This window comes from Aquarana catesbeiana, linkage group LG03, assembly GCF_042186555.1.
Source record: "Aquarana catesbeiana isolate 2022-GZ linkage group LG03, ASM4218655v1, whole genome shotgun sequence".
NCBI lineage: Eukaryota > Metazoa > Chordata > Amphibia > Anura > Ranidae > Aquarana > Aquarana catesbeiana.
In genome coordinates, this window is record NC_133326.1 from 160,361,739 (window position 1) to 160,371,653 (window position 9,915).

Consider the following 9,915-nt stretch of genomic DNA (forward strand, 5'->3'; position numbering starts at 1 on the left):
TGTGTTGAGATATAAGTAGCAATCTAAGATCATGTCTGAGTTTATCTAGTTGAGAGCTAGTGGCGGGGTCTGGAGCTTTTTTATTTACCGATTCTAAGTTTTTTATCTGCTGGAGTAGATCAGTCAGTTGTTTGTTCCTTTGCTTTTTGGCTACACTGCTCATTTTCATGAGGATCCCTCGTATGTAAGCTTTATGACAATTCCAGATTGTGAAGGGATCTGGCACCGAGCCGGCATTAGTATTAAAGAATTCGTGCAATTCTTTAGTAATTTTATGCTTTTGGTCTGGATGTGTGTAAAGAAAGGTATCGTTTTTCCATCTGTTTGCCCTTGTCTCGGTGCGAGATCCCTCCACTACAATAGAGACCGGAGCGTGGTCCGACCACGTAATATTGTGTACGGTGGACATACTAACGTTCTGTAACAAAAACCTGTCTACCAAGAAGAAATCAATTCTTGAATATGTGCGATGCACACTCGAGAAGTAGGAATAGTCCCGCTCTGTCGAGTGTTGACATCGCCACACGTCGTGTAGATTTTCTGAGGCCATGAAGCGCGAAAGGGTCACTCTTTCCCGACTTTTCGGGGTCTCGGCCGAGACATCTAGAGTTTTGTTTGGTATAGCGTTGAAATCTCCACAGATTATAGTGTACCCCTTTTGCACTGCACGTACTCGTTTCCAAATTTTGTTCAAAAAAGAGATTTGTTTCACATTAGGTAAATATACATTTACTATAGTGTATATTGTGTTGTTTATCTCACCAACCAGTATAATAAATCTACCCATGCCATCTACGTCCTTGTAGATTTGACGAAAAGATATGGTGTCCTTGATGAGAATAGCTACCCCCCTCTTCTTCTTTGGAGCATTGGAGCAAATAATTGTTGGAAAGTTCTGATGGGAGAATTTCGGAGGCTTGGATATAGAGAAGTGAGTCTCTTGAAGACAAAGAATGTCACTTTGCAGTAGTCGGGCTTCTTTCCAAAGCATTGACCTTTTTTGTGGGCTGTTCAGTCCACGGACATTAAACGAGGAGATTTTGAACCCCATGTTGTTGATCTTGAAGGGTGATTGAAATAAAGTTCCTAGGATTAGTAACCTTATTAAACTGAAAATTGAAGTACAGTTCCTTTGTTGAAGAAGTGTTTTATTAGTGAACCAGAGTCCAGATGTTGGAAAGCTGTTTAGGTAATGTCTCAGAGGTTAGTACAGCAGAAACGAAAAGTCTCTAAGTAAAAATATAGAAAAAGGAAGATAATAAAAACAAAATTATTCGATTCAACTGAATCTGTTGGGATAGTATCCCGTAACTTCGGAGGAGCGAAAAGAGAAACCAATAAAGTTCCACGGGTGCACCGGAGCACAACTTTGTGTAATAGTGGTTGTAAATATCCTGAGCCTCACTCAATTGCATCTTGTGGCCAGGTGGGAGAATGTGGGCGAGGTGATGAGGCACTTGAAGGTGGATCCTCTATCTTGTCTAAGATATCCCATTCTTTCAGTAACCATATACCGTCTTCCACTGACTGGATAGGGAACGTTTTCCCATCTTTGGTAATGAGCAATTTTGCAGGGTAGGCCCATCTATAGGTAATATGGTGGTTTCTTAGAGGTTTGGTTATGGTGGCCAGATTCTTCCGTTATGCTTACCGGCGCCATCTTGGGCCTGTGTACTGCGGGGAAGCATGTAGAAGTCCGTCATTCTGCTGATCTTCCCAGTTTCTTTTCTCTTCCTGGACATGTTCCCAGGGTGTGCCCGACCTGATGTGGGTAAAAATCGCCGCTTTTTGAGGTTCAGGAGTCGCTCTATGAGCTCCGGTATGCCCGTGGATGTCAGAGCTCTCTCACACTGAGGCCATTCACCTCGGCTGCTGGCCACGCCCTGCATTGGTGAATGTTTTGAACGCTACCATACACTAGTTGAGTATTAGCGTACAGCATTGCACAGACTAGGCACACTTTCACAGGGTCTCCCAAGATGCCATCGTATTTTGAGAGGCCTGAACCTGGAACGGTTACAGTTACAAAAGTCACAGTTACAAAAAAAGTGTAAAAAAAAAAAAACACAAAAAAACCCACAAAAAATTTATATAAAATAAAAAAAATAGTTGTCGTTTTATTGTTCTCTCTCTCTCTATTCTCTCTCTATTGTTCTGCTCTTTTTTACTGTATTCTATTCTGCAATGTTTTATTGTTATTATGTTTTATCATGTTTGCTTTTCAGGTATGCAATTTTTTATACTTTACTGTTTACTGTGTTTTATTGTTAACCATTTTTTTGTCTTCAGGTACACCATTCAGCAACAGCGTTTGCTCCCATGATATATAAAGCCGTGACTCCAGCGGAGGTGATATATGCCGAAGCATGGGGGCAGTAGGGGCGGAGGAGCGATTTGCTCCTACCTTTTGCGGGAGGATGCCCCCATGCTTTGGCATATATAAATGGTGCATGTATGCCCATCATTAGAAGTGGGTGAATGAAGGGAGGTATTCTAATGGTGGGCATATCCACCATTCAATCTCTTTTTTTCGTTTAGCCCACAGGCTGCATGAAAAAAAAAAGATTACAATATATGCCCAACAAGGACCAGCAACGTACTGGTATGTTGCTGGAATTTAAGTGGTTATACCAGAATGATGCCTGCAGGTTTAGGTATCATCTTGGCATCATTCTTTTCAGCCAGCTGTCGGATTTCATGTAAAAGCAAAGGCAAATGCAAGCGTGGGTCTGGCGTCAAATGTAAACAGCAATTGCACCATGCATGTGAGGTATCACCACGAAGGTCAGATCGAGGGCAGTAATTTTAGCAGTAGATCTTCTCTGTAAATCTAAAGTGGTAACCTGTAAAGGCTTTTAAAGGCTTTTAAAAATGTATTTAGTTTGTCGCCACTGCACGTTTGTGCGCAATTTTAAAGCATGTCATGTTTGGTATCCATGTACTTGGCCTAAGATCATCTTTTTTATTTCATCAAACATTTGGGCAATATAGTGTGTTTTAATGCATTAAAATTTAAAAAAGTGTGTTTTTTCCCCAAAAAAAATGTGTTTGAAAAATCGTTGCACAAATACTGTGTGAAAAAAAAAATGAAACACCCACCATTTTAATCTGTAGGGCATTTGCTTTAAAAAAATATATAATGTTTGGGGGTTCAAAGTAATTTTCTTGCAAAAAAATATTTTTTTCATGTAAACAAAAAATGTCAGAAAGGGATTTGTCTTCAGGTCCTTAGAACAGTGGGTGAAGTGTGACATAAGCTTCTAAATGTTGTGCTTAAAATGCCAGGGCAGTTCAAACCCCCCCAAATGACCCCATTTTGGAAAGTAGACACCCCAAGCTATTTGCTGAGAGGTATGTCGAGTCCATGGAATGTTTTATATTGTGACACAAGTTGCGGGAAAAAGACAATTTTGAAATATGTGAAATTACACCCCAAAATACATTCTGTTGCTTCTCCTGAGTATGGGGATACCACATGTGTGAGACTTTTTGGGAGCCTAGCCGTGCATGGGACCCCGAAAACCAAGCACCGCCTTCAGGCTTTCTAAGGGCGTAAATTTTTTATTTCACTCTTCACTGCCTATTACAGTTTTGGAGGCCATGGAATGCCCAGGTGGCACAAACACTCCCCAAATGACCCTATTTTGGAAAGTAGACACAACAAGCTATTTGCTGAGAGGTATAGTGAGTACCGTATTTATCGGCGTATAACACGCGCCGGCGTATAACACGCACCCAAGTTAAGGAGGGAATTTTAAGGAAAAAAAACTTTTAGGAGTAAAGTTTAAGGAAGAAAAACTTACATTAAAATGCCCATCAATGCAGCGTTATCGGTGTCCATCTGCAGCCTTGTCAGTGTCAGTGCAGCCTTGCCCAGTGTCCAGTGCAGCCTTGTCAGTGCAGCCTTGCCCCAGTGCAGAATTGTCAGTGCAGCCTTGCCCCAGTGTCCATTGCAGCCTTGTCAGTGCAGCTTTGCCCCAGTGCAGCCTTGTCAGTGCAGCCTTGTCAGTGCAGCCTTGTCAGTGCAGCAATGTCAGTGCAGCCATGTCAGTGCAGCTTTTCTCCAGTGCAGCCTTGCCCCAGTGCAGCTTTGCCCCCATGCAGCTTTGCCCCCATGCAGCCTTGCCCCAGTGCAGCCTTGCCCCCCCGTGCAGCCTTGCCCCCCCGTGCAGCTTTGTGGGATCGCCGCGATCCCTGCCGTCATACACAGCCCTGTGTAAATTTAAATATGGCGCCGAGACTGCAGGGACTTGGCGGAGCGCTGATACACATAGCCGAGAGTCCTCGCGTTTTCTCGGCGTCGCTTACAGTCCCGCCCAGTTCCGCCCTATGGGCGGGACTGTAAGCGGCGCCGAGAAAACCCGAGGACTCTCGGCTATGTGTAGCTCCGCTCCGCCGAGTCCCTGCAGTCTCGGTGCCGTATTTGAATTTCCACACGGCTGTGTATGTCGGCGGCGATCGCGGCAATTGCCGCGATCGCTCCGATCACACACAATTGGGGGGGGATCGGCCTATAACACGCACCCACGATTTTCCCCTGATTTTCAGGGGAAAAAAGTGCGTGTTATATGCCGATAAATACGGTATTTTGCAGACCTCACTTTTTGTCACAAAGTTTTGAAAATTGAAAAAAGAAAAAAAAAAAAAGTTTTTTCTTGTCTTTCTTCATTTTCAAAAACAAATGAGAGCTGCAAAATTCTCACCATGCCTCTCAGCAAATAGCTTGGGGTGTCTACTTTCCAAAATGGGGTTATTTGGGGGGGTTGTGCCACCTGGGCATTCCATGGCCTCCGAAACTGTGCTAGGCAGTGAAGAGTGAAATCAAAAATTTACGCCCTTAGAAAGCCTGAAGGCGGTGATTGGTTTTCGGGGCCCTGTATGCGGCTAGGCTCCCAAAAAGTCCCACACATGTGGTATCCCCGTACTCAGGAGAAGCAGATGAATGTATTTTGGGGTGCAATTCCACATATGCCCATGGCCTGTGTGAGCAATATATCATTTAGTGACAACTTTTTGTAATTTTTTTTGTCATTATTCAATCACTTGGGACAAAAAAATAATATTCAATGGGCTCAAAATGCCTCCCAGCAATTTCCTTGGGGTGTCTACTTTCCAAAATGGGGTCATTTGGGGGGGGGGTTGTACTTCCCTGCCATTTTAGCACCTCAAGAAATGACATAGGCAGTCATAAAATAAAAGCTGTGTAAATTCCAGAAAATGTACCCTAGTTTTAGACGCTATAACTTTTGCGCAAACCAATAAATATACGGTTATTGACTTTTTTTTACCAAAGACTTGTGGCCGAATACATTTTGGCCTAAATGTATGACTAAAATTGAGTTTATTGGATTTTTTTATAACAAAAAGTAGAAAATATCATTTTTTTTCAAAATTTTCGGTCTTTTTCCGTTTATAGCGCAAAAAATAAAAATGGCAGAGGTGATCAAATACCATCAAAAGAAAGCTCTATTTGTGGGAAGAAAAGGACGCAAATTTCGTTTGGGTACAGCGTTGCATGACTGCGCAATTAGCAGTTAAAGCAACACAGTGCCAAATTGTAAAAAGTGCTCTGGTCAGGAAGGGGGTAAATCCTTTTGAGGCTGAAGTGGTTAACCGGTTCAATACAGGGCATTTTCACCCCCTTCCTTCCCAGACCAATTTTTAGTTTTCAGTGCTGTCGCACTTTAAACGACAATTGCGCGGTCGTGCGGCGCTGTACCCAAACAAAATTGACATCCTTTTTTTCCCACAAATAGAGTTTTCTTTTGGTGGTATTTGATCACCTCTGCAGTTTTTATTTTTTGCGCTATAAACAAAAGAAGAGCGACAATTTTGAAAAAAACACAATATTTTATACTTTTTGCTATAATAAATATCCCAATTTAAAAAAAAAAAAAATAATTTTTTCCTCAGTTTAGGCCGATACGTATTCTTCTACATATGTTTGGTAAAAAAATCGCAATAAGCGTATATTGATTGGTTTGCGCAAAAGTTATAGCGTCTACAAAATACGGGATAGATTTATGGCATTTTTAAAAATTTTTTTTTTTTTTTTTTTTACTAGTAATGGCGGCTATCTGCAATGTTTTTTTCGTGACTGCGACATTATGGCGGACACATCGGACACTTTTGACACATTTTTGGGACCATTCACATTTATACAGCAATCAATGCTATAAAATTGCATTGATTACTGTGTAAATGTGACAGGCAGGGAAGGGGTTAACCACTAGGGGGAGACAAGGGGTTAAATATGTTTCCTAGGGAATGATTCTAACTGTAGGGGGAGGGGACATACAAGGGGAGGAGACCGATCAGTGTTCCTCTGTACTGGGAACACAGATCAGTCTCCTCTCAACTGACAGGACGTGGATCTGTGTGTTTACACACACAGATCCACGGTCCTGCCCGGTTAACGAGCAATCGTGGGTGCCCGGCAGACATCGCGGCCCCCGGGCACATGCACCGAGTCCTGAGCAACGCGGCGGGCGCGCGCCCCCGAGACGGCCGGCAAGCCCAGGACGTCATATGACGGCCACCCAGGATGGGAGATCCCATCCCAGGCCGTCATATGACTATGGCTGGGTAAAGAAGTGGTTAATGATGCTTAAAGTGAAACAATAAAAGTGAAATATTTCTTTAAATTTTGTACCTGGGGGGAGTCTATAGTATGTCTGTAAAGTGGCACATTTTTCCCATGTTTAGAACAGTCCCTGCACAAAATTACATTGCTAAAGGAAAAAAATCATTTAAAACTACTCGCGGCTATAATGAATTGTCGGGTCCTGGCAATACAGATAAAAGTCATTGAAAAAATAGGCATGGGATCCTCTCAGTCCATTACCAGGCCTTTAGTGTCTAGTATGAATATTAAGGGGAGCCTCTGGAGAAGAGAGGATGCCTTATTAGGACGAAACATCGGGATGGGCTCTGCTGATACCAATGCGTTGCTTTGATTTTATCCAATGCTTTTAATGTCTTCTCAAATGTGAGTGACCATTTTATCACTTTTCAATAAATGCTTTATATTTTACAGTATTACACTATGAGGCCCTATTTTTTCTCCTTTTGCAATATGTAATATTGAGAGGAATCGTTCACGAATTCTGGTCACTATTCCTATGGTAGGAATGGTTCTACTGATGTCAAAACGGTCACGGATCCCTATAAGATTTGGTCTATTTTGGAAGTTGTGGTTGCTGTACCTCCTTGGGTGTGTTACACCAAAAGCTTGGTTGACTCATCAGGCATATGCCTAGTTGGGTTCAACCTGTTTGGTAAGCCCCTTTCCTTACGGTGGTGGAGTATCTGCAGACAACCAGTTCACACAGATTCACAGTCACTATATTCAATGTCATATATGGATTTTATGCACTTTATATGCACCGACACTGTTATACTATTGTATCATTATCGTTGTGATATTTTATTGCTGTGTATTTTTGTTTTGAATAGTCATTTATCCTATCCACTTTATATTGGTATAATTTAATTGCCTATTTCATTTTAATCAGCACTGCACTATACTACTTTATTTGTTCATCCCCACAACCCTTGCCCAGTGGTTGTGGGGGTCTGCAGGCGGGGGGCTTATTGGAATCTGGAAGCCCCTTTAACAAGGGGACCACCAGATCCTGCTCCCCCCTGTTTGAAATGGTAATGGGTACATTGTACTCGTACCATTTCTCAAAAAAGTGTCAAAATTAAAAAAAAAAACAAGACACACCTTTTGACAAGTCCTTTATGAAAAAATAAAAAAATAAAAATTTCCCACAAAGTCCATTCATCTTCTTCTATGGCTCCACCGATGGACCGAAAAATAAAATAGAAAAGATCCGCCTCCATTGGAAGGGTTTTCTTTCCAACATCGGATAGTATAACCATGTTCAATATTGCAGGTAGCATCGTTGGATGCATACCCCTTTTTGTTTTCATACATTACTACAGTAATTGTCTGATCTGTTATGTAATCTATCGTGCCTCGCATCATGTAAACCGGAGCTCATGTTTTAAATCTTTATACTGTTTAATCTATGTCCACAGTATTTTGTTAATAAAATCCACTTTAAAAAAAAAAAAACTCTTTTTGGATTTACATTTGTTGCTAAAAAATTTCCAATCTTTTTGCCAATATATGTCTCAGGGTGTGCAGTTTTATCTGACTCTTTATAGGTGTCATTGCATGTTATAGTTACCCCTTAATATCCATACCAGACCTGAAGGGCCTGGTATGGAATTTGGGGGGACCCCCACGCAATTTTTTTTTTTTATTTTGGTTCGGGGTTCCCCTTAATATTCATACTAGGCCCAAAGGGCCTTGTAATGGACTGGGGGGATCCCATACCATTTTTTTCAATGACTTTTATCTGTATTGCCGGGACCTGACAATTCATTATAGCCGCAAATAGATTTAAATTACTGTATTTATCGGCGTATAACACGCGCCGGCGTATAACACGCACCCCAAGTTTAGGAGGGCATTTTAAGGAAAAAAACTTTTAGGAGTTAAGTTTAAGGAAAAAAACTTACATTTAAATGCCCATCAATGCAGGCTCATCAGTGTTCATCTGCAGCCTTGTCCATCATTGCAGAATGAACAGTGTACATTTGCAGCCTTGCCCATTGTCATATGCAGCCTTGCCCAGTGCAGCCTTGCTCAGTGCAGCCTTGCCCAGTGCAGCCTTGCCCAGTGCAACCTTGCTCAGTGCAGCCTTGCCCAGTGCAGCCTTGCTCAGTGCAGCCTTGCTCAGTGTCGTATGCTGTTTGCAACATTTGTTTAAATTTACCGCCGAGCCTGTGTACTCGGATTGTCACGCCGCCCCGCCTCCCTGCTTCAGAGAGGATGAGAGGAGCGAGCGCTGCTGAAAATGACCGAGCCGAGTGTACTGTGTACTCGGCTTGGCTCCGCTCGCAGTCCCGCCATTGGACCCGTGTTATGTCCATCATAGGTGCTGGGCAACACTGCGAGCGGAGCCGAGCCAAGCTGAGTACACAGTACACTCGGCTCGGTCTTTTTTGGCAGCACTCGCTCCTCTCATCCTCTCTGAAACAGCAGGGAGGCGGGGCGGCGTGACTGCGAGCGGAGCCAAGCACTCGGCTCGGTCTTTTTCGGTGGCGCTCACTCTTTTTCGGCGGCGCTCGCTCTTTTTTGGCTCAGACAGTGGGGATCGGCGTATAACACGCACCCACAATTTTCCCCTGATTTTAAGGGGAAAAAGTGCGTGTTATACGCCGATAAATACAGTACTTTTTTTCCTTTAGAAATTTCATTTTGTGCAGGGACTGTTCTAAACATGGGAAAAATGCTCAACTTTACAGGCATACTATAGACACCCCCCAGGTACGGAATTTAAAGGAATATTTCACTTTTTTTTAACTTAAAACTTTTTTGTTTTTATTGAAGAATTTTAAAGTATACATACAATATAGTTGTAGAGCTGTATCATTGTGTTACATAAGAAAGTGAACAATAATGACATTAAGTCTAATATGCCTTATTGAAGAAAGGTTCCATAGATCTATGTGTAGCCAGTTGTAAGTCCAGATGGGGAGGAGGTAATGGTACCAGGAGATGAAAGTGGGTCATGTTGGTACAGGTGAGGATGATATACAGGACGAGTGCAGGAATGTGGAGTAGTCTGTTTAAATAAGATGTTATGAAATTAGCAGAGTAAGGAGGTAATATCCAGTTAATTGTATTTGAGCCAGGAAGCCCAGTCCTTTTGGAATTTAGGAAGGTTTAGGTTTACTTTGGCAAACATGAGCTCCAATTGTAGGTGTTGATTAGGGATGAGCCGAACACCCCCCTGTTCGGTTCGCACCAGAACATGCGAACAGGCAAAAAATTTGTTCGAACACGCGGACACCATTAAAGTCTATGGGACACGAACATGAATAATCAAAAGTGCTAATTTT